This window comes from Channa argus, chromosome 1 (assembly GCF_033026475.1).
Source record: "Channa argus isolate prfri chromosome 1, Channa argus male v1.0, whole genome shotgun sequence".
Taxonomy (NCBI): domain Eukaryota; kingdom Metazoa; phylum Chordata; class Actinopteri; order Anabantiformes; family Channidae; genus Channa; species Channa argus.
In genome coordinates, this window is record NC_090197.1 from 12176314 (window position 1) to 12194124 (window position 17811).

Below are 17811 nucleotides of genomic sequence, written 5' to 3' on the forward strand. Positions count from 1 at the left end.
ACAGTGAAGTTCCAGCACAGAGGAGCTCCCTGCATTTTGATGAGGAATGATCATAGCGGAGAGTGAAAAAGAAAAGTACCTTTCCTGTAAAAAAACATTTCTCCAAATAAGGTGTATACTTCCGCCAGTGATCTGCTGCAAACAGAGCTTGCATTTCTTAATGCAGAGGGCGTGTTTGTATGCACATGCATGTGCTTACGAGAGGGTGTATCTGCAGAGGCGTGGGCACTCATTCAAAATATCAGATTTGCTGGCTCTCACTGAGTGACGCAGAAGGATTTTTGCAGCCTGCGCTCAGCCCTGACCTGGCCAAAGGCTGACGGAGGATTTGTGTCATTCTGAGAACGAAAAATGTATCAGACTTAAACAAGTTCAGGTTGTTTCACAACAGTTTTACAAGTTTGAGCTTGATGTCCAACATGCACAAAATACACATACAGTAGCAAGTAAATCTATTGCAGTAGAAAGTGGAAAATGAGCCCAATTTTATAGTCACGTGCAGAGAACCAGCGTGTCCTCCTGCATGGATAAAAGTGGAGATAGCTTCACTAATCCAGCATAGCATGGATTTCACCTTCCTGCTGTTCACCTGCCTCTCCTCCTGACCAAGTATATATTTTTTTTTCAGGCTGATGTGCGTCATTAGACCTATGTGAGGCTAATCTCTCTGCAGTAACACCAGATTCTTATGACTAAGCCTGTGCATGTCTGCGTGAATGAAAGATGCAGATTGACTGATATTTATAGGTGACCTATTAGGCATTTATATTGTAGAACTTACAGGTGCCAACAAATGGAAATAAAGTTTGGTGATTAAGAACCTTGTTTACAGCTAAAGCCAACAGCCATAATAAAGGAGATATTTCTTCGAGGTTAAACAGAGGGTGTTTTATGTGGTGAGGAGCACTTGTATGTCATGTTTAAGTTGTGCAGTCACTTAGAGAGCCTGGCGAGAGCATTCAAAGCAACGTCTTATAATCAGCTGCTCAAGCACTGGTGGAGGGTGTTCCCTGATGTTCAACGCCCACATGGGAACGTAGCATCAAAATGATTAAAAATAACACGTAATGTGAGAACATTTAAACCCAACAGAAGATGCACTGAAGATTTTAAAGTTAAAGCTAAATGAGTGGGTTAAGGCAGCAAATGAAGCTTATTTGTAAAGTCTTGGAGTATTACAGCTCTTTATCCATTTATCTGAGGTTTCAGGACATATATTAGATTCACTTGATGCCTTTTGCATTTGTAGTTTTTAAAGGTTTAATAACACACTTTAAGCTTATTGTTTTGGTTTTGCTGGACTATTTTGGTTTACTCTCACTGCTTTCATCAATCACAATTCCAGGCAAAACAGGCATCCATTTTTTTGTGAATGAAGCTCTTATTTAACCACAACTATCTACCGAGCCTCACACAGTTGACACAGTTGCTGACTAGCTGGAGGCCATTAGCAACAGATGATTAGATCTGCTTAAGTAGTTAGTGGAGAGCATGAGTGAATATTGGACTTACTGCTGCTTTAATATTTGTGTATGTGTTTTCACTTGCTTTCAAGTATTCTGAGAGGCATAACAAATTACCTCAAGTCAAGTTCAGTCAGATATATTTGTGCACTGCAATCACATATTGTCTCAGTGGGGTTTATTAGGTCTTTAACAAGCTTTAACAGCTGTTTGACTCAGAACGTGCTGCCGGGATCTCTTTTCAAAACATTTGTTCACTAGAAGGAGGAATGGGACCAAAAGAAAGAGACACTTCACCTGCACAGTGGCTGCAGGAAAAGCACAATTATCCGTTGGTGTGAAATTTTATCCTGCAACCCAAGAACTAGATAATTGGTCTGGTAAAAAGTAGTCAATCCTCATAAAGAAAGTCCAACTAAATGATAATGCATAATGCACAAGAATTACTTAGAAACTTCAAAATTTCTACACTTTCTATGCTTTCCTGTGGGAAATGGATCATAATGCATACACTGAAATGCTTTCCATAGCAGTGATGACAATGATTTGACAGACAGGATAAAGTTCCTTGATTCTTATACATCAGTTGTTGCTCTGTGCAAAAGCAAAACTGAAAATCCATCTGTTGCCTCTAGCATATAACTACTACACAGCCCAGCAGAGCACCAAGGAATGTACACGTCCTCGCCCTCTGGAGACTTTCTCCATAACCTGCACACGCACACTCACTGTGTAAACACCACTTTCTTTAAAAGCGTAAAAGTCTTCTAAAGAAAACTCCATCAGAGGTTCGCTGCAAAGATGATAGGAGATCTTGGTGGAATTGCATATTGGCATCTTCCGGTGAAACACTGTTTTTCAAAGAAATGGCTTTTCACCTGAGCATTGAAATATATTTATTGTACTCCTTGAGTAAACTTTGCATCAGTGTTTCTGGCATTTACTGTGCGGAGAGGCATTCACCAATATTCCAAAATGTATTGTGAGAATAACAACTTAAACTTTTGCACACAATGCAAAGATTTGTGCAGATTTGACTTGGTCAGTGTTCTGTTCCAATTCATATCTTACTTTCTTGAAATGTTAGGTTGGAATGCAGACAGGCAGTATCAAAAAGAACAAACCAAATTAAAGGTGGAAACAAGACTGGTAGAACACTACAAAAACCTTTGCTCCTGGGGATTAGGTTTGACACCTCTCACTGTACATTTCCTATTTTCGCGTTTGAATCCTGCATTTCAGAATTTATAAATCTTTCATTTTGAATTTGTTTCAGCTGTCTTTGTCTTTCATTCTCGGTGTCCCTTTTCACCATTTGTGGTCTATGACATCTGTTTCAGCTCAGGCTGTTGAAGTGCTGCCATTCACTTTGTCATTGTGTTCAATTACTGCAATCAGCCCACTCGCTTTGCTTTCGCTCTCTCTCTGTGCAGTATATGTGATTGTGCATGTGTGCATGGCTAATTTGTGCCTGGCTAGGATTGAAAAGGGTCTGCGAGTAACCGTTGAGGCCAGTGGGTTTTTATTTTTTTTGTTTTTTTTTTCCCCGTTCTAGTGACGTCAATGACATTTTAAGGGAGGCAGAAACTACAGAAAATTAACACCTACAGCAATCACTTACTTGGAAGTACCAGCTCACCAAGGCAATTAGAATGAAATGTGGAGTGCTTACCAGACATCCAGCAAAAAATAAATAATTTTTATTCGCTGTAATTGTCATAAGGCTTTTCTGGACATCTTTGGTGACTTTGCCTCTGGTAAGGATTTCCTACCTGCAAGTCATTCAGCTTTGTCAGACTCACAGAAATCCTACTGTATTGCAAACACCTCTATTTCCAGATCAAGCCCTTGTTGTGCCGCTAAAATCCCAACTGGTTGAAATAAGCATCTTTACACATGCTTGTTACAGTGAACACTGATTGCCTGTTAGCCAGTCTTGGCAGAAATAGCTTGATTTGTGCTGCTAAAGTCACACCAGGCATACCTCACTCACAGCAATGTAGTACATTTAAACATATAACATTTGCACTCCTTACACAAAGGATTTACAGCTGTAATGATGGCTGATTTAGTGACACCTTGAAAAGCTATTCGCACCTGGCATAGTTTTACAGAGCTGCCAAACAACTATGTTTCTATTAAAAAGCTGATCTGATTTCATGCTGCACAGAGCACAAGGAGTTTTCCACAAACAGCAGCCACAGTGAAGTTAGTTACCAGGCTAAGCAGTGGAGCCATTTAGTGGACACATTTATCTCACAGCACCAAGTTACTACATGTTAATTAACTGAAGGACCATTGGTTAAAAGAATTCATCTTAGAGGGATGGAAGTCATATGTGAATGCACTGCTGCCTCTTTGCTATCCCTGTGCTAATCTCTAAAATAATTGCTCAGATTGCAAAGTCTGCTCCTAGTGCTGCTACTGCTCATCTAACATGTAACTCATGTAAATCAGGGGGAATAAGTAACTAGGGTGATTTGCGAGGAGGATGGCAGAAATGTCACTGTGAAAGTTTACCCTGAGGGGAAAAACATCATCCTGACATTTTTCAAAAAGAGAGCACTGCATTGCTCTTCAAAAGTTCGCGTAATGTGCTTTCTGCAAGTACTGTACATTGTCTATAAAAAAATAAATACTCTGCATTGAAAATGTTATGGATGTGTCATTACTCATCATTTCCGGTTTGGTACTATGTCATGCAGTTGCTGCCAAGCAAAAGTGCAGGTTTTCAGGGTGAACAAAAGATGCCTTGAAGCTCATTGATTTCTTCTGTATATTTTTTAACACCAGTAACTCAGGGAACACACACACACACACACACACACACACACACACACACAGATCATTTATTACCTCAATGTGTCATCACCTTGAAGTCTCAAAAGAAATAAATGCAGGGTTAATAGATTGTAGGCAGAGGGATTCTCTGGGGTGAAAAGAGTGAGATGTGCAGATCAACAAGACTTGATTCCCCACAACGGAAGTGACCATTAATGGCTCAAAAGTGCTGCTGAGCCTTGGGAGTTGTTTAACACCACAGCATTGGCTGCTTCCTGTCTGTCACACAAACAGGGAGGTGAAGGGAGATCAAGGTAGTTTGTTCAGAGTATTGTAAGCAACCATAATGCGCCACGGAATCCTTTAAACCGCATGCGTGGCATTAACCTACCAGCTGGTGCAGAGAGTATGGCCCTGAGCAAATTCACCCAACCGTTTGAAACTGAATGCTTTTATTCATATCTTAATGGCAATAGTGCTCCTTTAAAGCATTATATGCTTCACAGACAGATTGTCGTATCCATCTTTTTAACTGGTGTTTTTTGCTTTAAGTAATGTGCACCATATCACATGCCATCAAAGCCATGGTTTGTACTCAAGTGCTTGAGCTAAATCGATGGTTAACAGGTCCCTTGTCTGGCACTTATTTTATCCTAATTGTTAAACTAGGGGAAATCACCAATTATTAAAATTACAATTAATTTACAGGGTATGAAACAAATTTAATTAAGTAGCTGAAAAAAAATCGTACAATTCACACTGAAAGACCTGTAAATATGGGAACTCCTGCATAAGCATAAGTTTTTCATTCATACAACCTTTTCATGAGTGACATAAATTTAAATAAATAATACAATTTTAACAACATATGCAAGCAATAATATGCGCAGTGATACACACACACATGTTCAAACATAATTCCACAGAATGCAACAGCACGAAAATCATGACTGTTTCATCCAGCTGTGGCCTTTCTGTGTGGAGTCTGCAGGTGCTTGCGTGGGTTTCCTCCAAGGACAAGCATGTTGGGTTAATTATTGACTCTAAATTGTCCGTTGGTGTGAAGGTGAGTGTGAATGATGACCAAAGAAAGACTGGTGACCTGTCCAGGCTGTACCCTTCCTCTCGCCCAATGACAGGCCCAACCATCCTAACCAGGAGAATCGGTTACAGATAATGGATGAATGGATTCCTGTTTCCAAATGGTAAATCGTCTGCACATCTAGAGGGGCTTTTCTACCATATCAGTACCCAATTTAGTGTATGGAGTGCAAGAAAGCCTAATTACACATTTAGCTGAGTGTGACAAAAGATTGCAATTTCTTAAAAAGTGACCAGAATCCAATGCTAACACTTTCTTTAAATCCTTTAATCCCAAGTGTGCAAATTGACAGCTTATTGTTAGGCCTTCTCCTGGCTAATTTAGAGTTGAACTCCCCACTCAGCTTGACTCATTCAAATTCTTATTTCAATAACTCAGAGTGTCAGAGTTATAGCTTGAATTGACTCATTATCACAATACACAGTGCAGAAATAAACAGAGACACAGTGTTGGCTCATTTTACAACAACCTCTTAGATTCAATCAGTGTGTGTCTTCTGAACTTGGACATTGACGTCAGCATCCTTATTGAATTTGTATTTGGTTGTTAGCGGACTGATATCTGTCACTGCTAGTCGTGGCCTCTTCTCTCTGCCCTCTATTCGTGTGAAATAGAAACAAGTACACTGAAGCACTGAATAGAAAAAAAAAAACACACAGTAGGGAGAAACAAACACACAGAAATGTCGATATTATATGTGCCCACGGTCCACCCATCAGCCACATTAACACCATCTGACACTTTAGGTCTGAATCGAACCTCTTTTTAGTTTGCCTTCATTGTTTCGATCTATTCTTTGGAACAAATGCCTAAACATTAAATCAACAACACTAGGATGTCACTTAACAAGCTGTAGAATTTCTCAGGGGGACAAGAAATACATTTTAATATCCTGCCTGTCTGCTTTATATTAGCATTTAATATGAATCTACTTGCATGTGCCAATTAAAGCTTCAATTATGCATCGCTACATTTCGTAATGAATATGGAGGAGATGGTGTTGGGGAAGGCCCGTGCGTCATTATCTCTCTCATACTGCACAGTTTTTTAGATTGAGGACCTGTGAGGTTGCAATCACTTGCTGTGTACAGTTTGGATTGCTGACACGGGCGCCCACCTGATGTCTCTACAATAGCTGCACGCACAAATGCGCGCACACGTCAGGCAATACTGACTCATTTTTAAGCATAAGAGCAGAATGTAATAGAAGAAAATAAAAGGTAATTATATTACTCATATCTGTTTCAATCTGAAAAAAAAAAACGACAATAAACTTGTTAGTATGATGCATCTCATTTTAGAGCTTAGTCTGATATGTTTTTTTTTTTTACCCCACCAAGTTGCATACTAAATCAGAATAATTTTATTCATTTAAAATTTTCATGGGCTCCAGGTGGTGTGTGAAGTTTTTTATATTATATAACATATACTGTAACTAAGATACAAAATAGCAAATATTTGACCTTAGATAGTTGTATGACTAAACTAAAATAGAAACAAATTGGATTGTTTTATTTTTATTTCAAGAGGTAGAAGAGATCTTTGTACAAAAGGAAGCACGTGCCTCAGGAAAAGAAGTTGAATCATCTTTAGAGTCCTTCACTTCTTGGCTAAAGGTAAAACCGAACCTGAGAGCAACAGGTAGATTGTTGTAGCATTAGCTGTTGCTCTATATGTGTGTTTTGCTGAGGTGAAGAGAAAGCTGAATCTGCCAGGATGTCCACTCTTTGTAGTCTTCACGTGTAAATGCAGTACATGAGACCTAAATCAGTCAGAGTCACCTTTGGAGACATAAGGAAGATCCGACATGACATATTCACATTATCTGGAGCTGGTTGAGGTGGGTGAGGAAATCTGGTTAGAAGGCCTCCTGGAATCATCCCTTGGAAATATATAGTTCGTGTCCAGCTGGGAGGAGAACCCGAGCAGATCAATGTAGGCAGATTTCTGCTCCCATCTGTCCTGGGAACAGCACGTCATCTGGGGGTGACTGTGCCCTGTGGAGCTCTCCAAGTCGGGGATGCAGATGTCTCTCTTTCTCCCTAAACTGCTATATTTTTGTCATGTGCAATACTTACCTTCCTTTAACATAAGCATTATATATATAATATATTTGAAATATTTGAATACACATCTTTTACACGTCTTTTCGCACCCACTCATTTGTGATTAGAAATCCGTGTTTACATGTGTGTGCTGCAGTATAAATCAGCATTCCAGGCAAGTACTGTAAGTAGAAAATGTATCAATAATGTATGTAGGAATCTTAAGCCTACAGTACAGTGCATACATTGTTTTTACTGGTGTGGCTAGTTACTTACTGCAGAAAATTCATTATTGCACATATTATACTGCCTGCACGACCCCTCTAGGTGCTTGTTTGTGTAATTGTATATGAGTTAGTTTTATGATTATTGTGTTTCTCATAGCAGCACTACAGCTGACTTCGGAAACAGGATTATTTTACTTACACGTTGATGATCACGGAGGCTAATACTTACCACCAAAAAGTTCAAACCTTCAACCTCTCAGTGGTGTAGAACAGGTTTGAAGTACTGTACATTAAACAACATGAGTGTCAAGTAAAAAACAGCAATGAAAAGGCCACATTAATAAAAGCAAGAGAGAAGGCGCTTTCAAGCATTAAATCCTGACACAAAGACATTAAGTGCTTTTGGCCTGTTGGGTCAAGGCTTGACAGGGGAAGCTCAAAATGTGGATCCCACTCAGGTGCATTTAAAATTTTAGACAGGCTAATTTACTGAATAATTAATATGATTTTGTGCAATGCGGGCTTCAGATGATGGATAAAATACACAGAATAAAGTTTAAAAAGAAATCAGTAAGTTACTGTAAGTAGTGCTCGTAAATGTATATATTAAATTGAATAAAAAAAACACTCTTATTGAGCACTATAATCTGAAAGCTTTGTAATTAATTATATCATGAAAATGTCCAGAGCAAAACGTACATAATTTAGCTCCATAAGGTTATGAGTAGAATGGAGTCTCAGAATTCATGTTAGTCAAGCAGAGATGTAAATGTCAGTCGGTCAGTGGGTCTATCCAAAGTACATCTCCACAATAATTCACTATTGCCAAGAGAGTCATCAACACTCCTTATGGACTATCACTGAAGGGACAAACTTTCTGATTTGACCTGTTGCTGACAATCATGTCAACCTCATTCTACTTTAAGCAAACGTGTTACAATAACTGGCTATAAAAGTGTGGAGACAACATAAACAGTCGGGATGCATGCGAGTGTGTTTAGGTTACACACAGGTGCCGGCATGCGAGTGAAGCAACAGCTCCCGGAATTACTAGCATACGGTTGTTGGGCTATAAGACTATTTGGGCTCATTTTTGTTTTCTTGAGCAGTTATGCAGCATTTCCATCGCAAAAATACTTTTGTAGCAAAGCCTGCTAATTTACAACATTTGCAATTCTAACATATCCAGTATGTGATTACTATAGAAAATTGTTTTATTTGTCTTAATGTTAGAGAAATATATGTCATGTTTGAGAAGCTTTTGTTTTTTAAAAGATATTAAAAAGTTGGGTGTCAAAACCTTTGCAATAGAGCAAATAGCATTATAAAACTTTTAAGGACATGAAGTGGAGCTCAGCAAAATAAGTAATATGATAATTATGACTGTGTTGTTGTAGAATGAGAGAAAGAAAGGGAAAGTTATAATTCAACATGTTTCTTTGGTTGCTTTTCATTTGTTTTTATGTGTTGAGTGTTGTTTGCGTAGCCCATGTTTCTTTTTATTAATAGCAATACTTCACTGGGACAGCTAACGTGGAACTTTTTATTAGTGTTACAAAACAGTATGTCTTCATATTTATTGCCTAGGCTCTGACCTTGGCCCTCCCTGCAGCACAAACTTTAGAGCATATCCAATAGAGTTTTTATTCCGAGCAAACACATTTTGTTGACATTCAACATTTCTCACCAAAACATATTATTGCAACCTAAGGCCAAAGACATGATGAATATATTTCCTGAATGTCTTTATGATGACCTGAGATCTGAGAAACAATATTCATTGAAGAGTACATGTGGCCATACTAATAGGGTTTGGTATATGAGGGGTTTAATTAAACAATTTGATAATAACCATCCAAATTCACTGCTGAAAGTGCTGATGAGGTTTGCAGAAGTTGTTTTTGTTATTAATATTGAATTATTCTGTATACACAGACACATGCATGCTGATAACATTGGGATCTCACAGATGTAGTTTCAGGAAAATAATTTCAGCAAAATTCAGAATATTCATCTCCAGTGAGAGATTCTGCAACATGGACATTAGCTGTGTTTGTGTTGAGATTCCTGCAGAGTTCTTCATCCTTATCATCACAGTCTAAGAGCAGACAACCTCCACTATGTAATTAAATATACAAAATAACAGGAATTTGGTTAACGCTGGTATTCAAGTATAACTATGATGACACAGTGTGTTTATTTTTTTAGCAATTCTAATTTCAAATCTTCGGAAAAAACAGCTTTTAATAACCTAAGGATACGAACTCTTAACATTTACAAAATTTTGTAAAAGTACAAAAGAGCAAGTCTAACTTTAGCACCTCTGGCAATTTTTTAAAATTACTGATGATGACAAAGCACTATAGGGAACACTGATCAAACTAATTAAATACACACATGCAGAGTGTTATCAGTTGTGCATGAATACACGCCTGCACGAATAGACTTACTGAGTTAATGACAATCAGGTCCTCACCTGCATTTTGCTTTAGTCATTTTCCCCATATTTCGGGAATTGCTTTTGATGTAACTGATTTCCCACACCCCTCATTGTTGACCAAGAGATCAAAAGCAATTATCCACTTTCCCTGTGCTCTGGAGACCCAAACCAATAATGACAAACCACTAAGGAATGCAGTGATTCACAGTCATCCCTGACCCCCTCCTCCAGCAATGGATACCTGCTCTCCTGTTGATATCCAGTGAAACAGTGTGAAAATACGTCACACACAGAGAGTGAACAGTGAACTCAACCCTGCAGCAAAACTGTGAGTTCATGCTGGCGTAGGTAGCAAAATGTGTTTTTGTGTGTGCGTAGACATCTCTCTGCGTCCCCGTCTGTGCTTGTGATCAACCAGTGTTTGAATCCTATGAGGGGGGGGTTGGAAAGGGATATGCTTTCTGTGCCTCTGAGCTTGTTTGTGCAAACAGGAGTAATTTTTGTGTGTATTTGTCTGTGTGCTCCATGTGCCACATGACTCAATTACGTTTAGTATAATTTTAACTGTACTCTATATGTGCATTTGCATCATTGTGTACGTAAGCGAGAACAGTGTCAAGCCAAGTGTTTTTGTCCTCAAGAACTCCTCCTACATAATCTAAATTTTGCTATGTCTATAATTAATTTGATTTCTGCTATCACTGCTGTGTGATTAGCAACATTTCCCTCACTGAGATTTTCTCTGCAAGACTAAAAGATTCTTCAGTCTTCAGAAGTTTATTCCATAAACTGACACAAGACACTGATGTTGTAGCCCCAACAGACTGATTATAAACCTAGGGGTTAATGACTTCCACCAGCAGAAGTTAGCTTGTTTATTTATTTATTAAGCGTTTATGACATTTCTAATTGTTCTTTTTGTGAGTCTACTCAAAACATAATATGAATGAATGGGACAAATGAGACAAAGAGAGTTAAGTGAAAGCTGAAAACTCGAAAAGCTGAAAGCAGGGGTTGGCTACACGTGCCTAATGAGAGGAGATGAAAACATCGGATAATATATGTGTGAGGCAATAAGAACACTATGACCTTCTTTAAATTAATATTGAAAACAGGCTTACAGCAAATGCCATTTGTCTGTCACTTTTTCCATATTGTAGTGGACAGAAATTTACATTAATTTGCAGCAAATGCCAAATTGGACATAAATATGACCACAAAGGCCATAAATGCCTCTATAGGATAGATTCACAAATCTATCCTATAGAGGCATTTAAATTGCTTTTGACCACAGCATGTTTGCGATGCATGTGAACCTGCAGATTCTAGTGGAGAAAGTATTGCTGCCATCACATTTTCTTTTTAATTGCTGTTTTGTTTAACAACTTAACTTTTTAGCCGGACGGAACGTCAGCTTGTTGCAGACTAACACACACACAAACACACACACACAGTGAAAGACCAGGCAGCACTACACAAACCATTTATTTTGAGAGCAATAAAACTAAATGATACAAATCCTTATGGAGGCAATTGCACAAAAAGAAACAGAAACACTAATAGATTCTCACAGATGTAAAAAACTGGAACAGGTTGGGATGAGGAACACAGAAGAAAAGAAAGTTTATTCCTCCACAATAGGAGGTTATGAAGGAACCTGTGGGGGAATGTTAAGGTCATTTGACGTGTCACTTCCTCTTGATGAATTCATGTGAGTGAATAGGGGAATAATTAACTAGGCAACACTCACCTTGTCTTTGGTACTTAAGACATATCATTAGCTGATGAAATTTAACTGAGCAGGAAGGTTGATGCAATTTCTCTTGTGAAAAATAGTCGCAATATTATTGCATGATTCACACATGATTGTTCCAAACTTTGGGAGTCTTAGCAGTCCCTGAAACGCATAATGAAAACAAAGGGCTGTGGGAATGAGGCAGCCATAATTGTGCAGTTGATCATTAGTACATACACCATCTTGGGGACAATTAAGCTGTCCAAAGAAGAGAAACTGATTACACAGTGAGGCCACCAGCTATAATGTAGCTACCTGATCAAAAGCGTTGCTCTCAAGGCCGTCTGGAAGCACAGGAAATTACTCAACCTTGTGATTTGTCAGCTAGGGACCAATTACCTCTCAGGTACCTTAATTCTGACCTTAAAAATGATCTAATATGAAAGCAGAGCGAGTACTTGTAAGTTCAACGCAAAGGATCAGACTGAAACATACACAAGAACAGTCATTCCACTATAACCATTTATGTTACACATTGTGGTGAATTACAGCTTTTATTTCAAAAGCTCTGATCCACCAGCATAAACAAGTCTGTACCTCATGTCTTTTCTCACATCGGTTTCAATCCAGAATGATCCTCTGTTTATTCTGAGTGAAATGGACACACAGCAAACTGACTTACACTCAGCCTGTCATAGCTCCTTGAAACAAAGGGGTCACAGTGAATGATCGAGTGAATACTGTATGTGAGTGAGCTTGCTTCATGGTTAACTAGAAGCATAGAAATACATCTGGAAACGTAGCGGCCGACATGCTTTAATTAAAGTGGTTGTCACATCTTTAGAAACCCCCCTCTGCACACGCCTTTCAGAATTTGTGAGGCTGTGCCCAAAAATCAGAAAATGACAATCAAACATTCATGAGTTTGTAACAACAAAACCATCAGTGTCTTTCTCAGAGATTCTGTTTGAAAAGTGAACACAAGGCCAACAGTATATGCATATAACAGTACATGATTTGTGTGGATTTGACACTTTTCAGCCTTCAATGACTTGGAACTGACAAAACATCCCAGTAATTGCTTATAGCCATCATGTGGTTCTCACATTTACAGTATTTAGACACATGCACCTCGGGAAAGAGTTGAAAAGGTAAGATTATTGATCAATGTCGGTCCATTCAGAACACAAGAAATAATGCTTTGAACTTCTAATAATGAAATACAACCCTATCTTTTCATTTTATATTTATATTGTTTATATAATTGTGGGTTCTCATATTACATTACAATTGTTACAGCATACTACCAACATTTTACAAAGCTTTCACTAATTTTATTATTCAACAGAAAATTGGTAAGAATGGTGGAATTTATATGCATCTCATTTACATTTACTTTAGAGCAGTGCTTCTCCATCCTGGTGATCAAAACCCTACTTTCTAACTACATGCTACTAATTACCTGTATCAGGTAATTAAAAGGTCAAGGTCATCAATTAAAAGGTCAAAGAGACAATCTCAGATGAGGGTGGAGTGGGGGAAGACAAAGAGAATCGGTATCTTCCGACTTCTGATTGCCTTGGTGGGAAAACAAGAAGAGCAGGGGTCTTTGAGGACCAAAAGTGAAAACCAGTGCTTTAGAGTCTCTGCAGAGCCATGGGGTGTGGCATTTAAAAGGAAGCAGCAGCACTCAGTGTCAAATAACAAAAGCATCTTGGTTGACATGTCAAATTTATGCTTGATAGACTCACATGGTAATTTTGTCTCTTAAAGAGCCTTTAACACCTGAGTTCTGAGTTCTAGTGTAAGCTATTCATCATGTCACATTAAAAATCATGAATAATACTGAAATGCTGTATAACATGAGTGAGTGCATTTACTGCATAAACCCATAGGCAGAATGCATCAAAGTACATTACAGTAGACTGCTAATGAGCATCCATATCAATGTGACACCTGTAAGTGAAGCTAACCAGCACTCTGGATGGGCCGCCGCATAAACGATATTCACATCATCCTGGCAACACACTGGGAATAACATCACACCTCTTCAACTGTGGGGAGAAGGAAGCACATCACAAGTTCCCCCAACATGAACCTAATCCTACCTGCTTCCATGCCACCTTAGACTGCCCCTTTTTGTCATTCTATAAGTTGCCTCGTGTCAGCTGTTTTGCTTTGTTTAGTTCACCTACTTGATTAAAATGTTTGGACTATATTCCACCCTGCTATAAACTTTTGGCAACATCGTCTCCAAGTTTGATCTGCATACTTAGAATTCTCAGTCAAACGGGTTAGGAGGAGTTCAAAACAACCTCCTTTATAATGCAAGGTTCACCTAAATTAGCTCCATCATGAGTTGTGACAACAATCAAGGCAGCAGATCAAAATCTAATCATCACACGTTGAGTTTGCCTTGAAAGCCCAACATCTCTATACTTTCAAAGCCATCAAGTTTCTGCTGTCACCGAGACTGATCAAAGATCTAAGAGTTGCATCAAATCGCCCAACTACACTTTCAACAGTCTTCTCCAACACGGTTGGAATTGATTCCTCAATTATATTAAACTTCTTGAAACCCCACAGTAAATTTCATTATGTTAAAAATCGTGACTACACATCTGAGTACTGTTCATTCTTTTATCATTTCTCTTCATTCCTTTATTCCTAATCAGAATCTCTAAATTTCACTTGGCAAATTCCGTGCACTGACCCAACATAAATTAACCCCACTCAGTACAATTCACATGTCAGGAGCATTTTAGTCATATTAGACCTTGATGTAAACTGCAGATAATCATGAAAAGTTTTAAACTCTTGGGGCTCAAAATAACATCCTTCTTACTTTTTTGTGATTCATTGATCCATTATGTGTCTCCTATTCACCAATACTGTCATTAATTTTATATATATATATATATATATATATCTACTAGAAAAATCTTTTGCCCACAGAAAAGCAACATTAAGTGCAGTTAGTCCTCCACAGTCTTTAAATAGTTTCTCGTGAATCATGGTTTATTCAGCGAAGACATTCTGGATTGTGTTTCTGTGACTGACATGGTGACAGCAGAAAACATGAAGATGACAAACTCAGTGGCGTAGGTGGTGATGGAATATTAATTAATTAAATGTCTTCGTTTTGTTCTAAGATGATCATACTTGTCATGTGCCCAAACAAACAACAAAACAAAAAGAACAACGATGACTTGTGGTGCAAAATGTCAGTGTAAAACTGCACTGAACTGAAATTTTCACGGGTTATAATATTGCTTTTTATTTTAATATATTTTTTAAATATTTCACTGCCTCTTTTACATTTCTGTCAATCTGTACAGCTCCACACTATGTTAGAAGGTGATATAACAGTGTATAATTGCATTCTTTTAATAAGAATTATAATTAGAGGCGACATCACATTGCTGCAATAAATAGACAAGAATAACGTGGTTGAGCGTATGTTTCTGTTCAATGATGTTATCATCATTGCAGCATCCAGATAAAATGCTGGTGAAATAAACAGTACTGTAATGTAGGCATCTGGCTAAGAAAAGAACTGTTGCTATGGTGTCTCCAGGATCACTGAAATACACAAGTGGTCACTGACCTGCAATCCATTTAGCTGTAGATGTACATAACAGATTTGACCTTTCTCCTTATTAGGCATAATGTAAAATAATGATGCTAAAGCTTTGTGAATCAGTTGTTTTCCCTTTTTCATTTCATCATTTGCTTTTGTACTGCAGTAAAAAAAACTGCAAACCAACTTAACGCCTGTGTAAATATTTTCCATTGCACTACGCATCTGGCAAAGCAGAATTGATTGTAAAATGACGAATGATTCTGAATGAAGTTAATGAGCTTCATTAACTTTAATGGCATCATTTTAGCTCATGGTCCCAAGAGAAAAATGCACCCTGATGTTCAAACAGAAGAGGACGTCACAGGGTGTCATAGTCAGACCCCTGCTTGTTAAAATTAAATGCGCAAAATCAACGACAAACTCATAAGCAATAACTTTCAGCAACTCAATGTACTTCGTTCATTTAGCAGTGTCGTCACCCTTCGGTTGCTCATGCATTTCCCTTATTGTCTGAAGCGTGACATTTTTGATTTGAATTTTAAGATGCTAGAAATTGTGAATTAAACCACATTAATGGTAGATGGAAGGTAGATCTTTTTACACAACTTTAATATTTTGTCAAAGCATCATCTCTAGCAGGAAATAGCAGTTTTAACAGTTTTAAATATCTTGGCAGCTTAGGTAGCAGGAACTTACAGATGACAGTCGGTGATGACCATTCAAGTGTTTTCCAATAACTCGTGATGATTGCTGATGTGATGATCATGATCATTTCTCAGGTGAAATCCACACATTTTGTCTTTTCAGCCTCCCAGTTTAAAGTTAAACAGGGTGGTCTGCAGGTCACAGATAGCAGCATTTAAGCTGGAGAAGGCCTTGTTCGCTGTGGGATCGATGGTGTACAAGATTGTTGTTTTCCACTGCTCTTATCTTGTTGAGCAAAGTGAGAGCAATCAAGGGAATAAGAACTGGGTTTAGTAGCTGTGTCTTACAAGCTCCTAGAACCAGCTCTGCCTTTCAAGCTGTGCATTATACTTCTCTCTTTACATTTTCTTCTTCTTTGAGTAATAACACCTAATATTATCTACTCTACATTGTGTATATATCTGCGTGACCGCTGATTTTGTCATAGACTGTTGCATATATTCCCTTTGGTTGGGATTGTGTTTATATATTATATATATGTTTACATTGTCAGTTAGCAATTTCTAGATGAACTTTGCTAACTTTAACCACTACAAGCTACTGGGCATATCGGATTAATTAAATCCGTAAAAGCAAATCTTTTTTTTGTTTATTGAATTTTGTGTTTATTGCAATATTTGCAGCAGAGATAGGGTTTATTTATTTTAAAACTCTTCTGTCAAGAGACTACTTCCTCTATATTAATCTGTACTGGTTATTTTGGCCAGTTCAACGAACGTATTACTTTCTCTGAAAAGCCTGAGTGATGCCTTGTTTGAAGCTGCATAGTTGACCCTGGAAGCAGCATTTGACAGAACGTTCTCACCTCCAGGTCTGTTTAGTGACTCGTTAGAAGAACCGTTGAGCCTTGAGTTGACAATCTTACGTCAACTATAAAAATTCTGAACCTTTTTTTTCTTTTATCAGTGTGAATGAAGTTTTTAAAAGGCACACAAGAAAAGGAAATTTAATCCACGTTTTCTAGCTACGTGCATCTGCTGGTGAAGACGGTTTGATATCATGTGAAGCTAAATTGACCCTTTAGTGGCACTGTTCTGTGTGTTGTTTGAAGCTTTAAGAATAATAATAAATACAGAATTTGCTATGTCTTTGTAAAGAAATCTGTGTCCCCATCCGAGGTCTTGAGTAGCCTATACAATAAAAATATTGGAGTTATGAATTGTGTTGAGTAATGTTAAGTATGAATTATTTACTCAAAATGCCAGTATTCCCACTCACTGAAAAACCTCACACTGCTCATGGAGTGTGCAGCTGTGTTGTACAGCATGACAGAGCAATACACCCTAAGGGGATAGAAGTGAATCATTTAATGGGTTCTGAGCTCTGCTCAAGTTTATTGTGGTCATTAAAACAGTGACGAGTTGAACTTTAGAAGCTGTGCTCATGCTGGTAATAGCCAGGATTACACTATGGTAAAAAGATAGTTTAGAATGAATGTGACTGTGTTAATTCCTCTGATGAACACTTCTAAACTTTTAATGAACTACATGACGCAGGGTACGAGAGACCTTTAAGGACACATTGAAGAAAAGCCCGGCTGTTTCTCCTAGAAAATCTCCCCTAAAGCCTCCTGGCCAGACATTGCCTGGGAGCTGTAATCAGATGAAGTAGCTTTAGCCCTGAATTTAAGTTGAGCAAGTTCCTGATCCTCAACCCATTAACCAGCACAATTTCTTTGTGATAAAGCTTTTGGAAGAATGTAATATTTGCTTGAATGAACATTTGCTGCA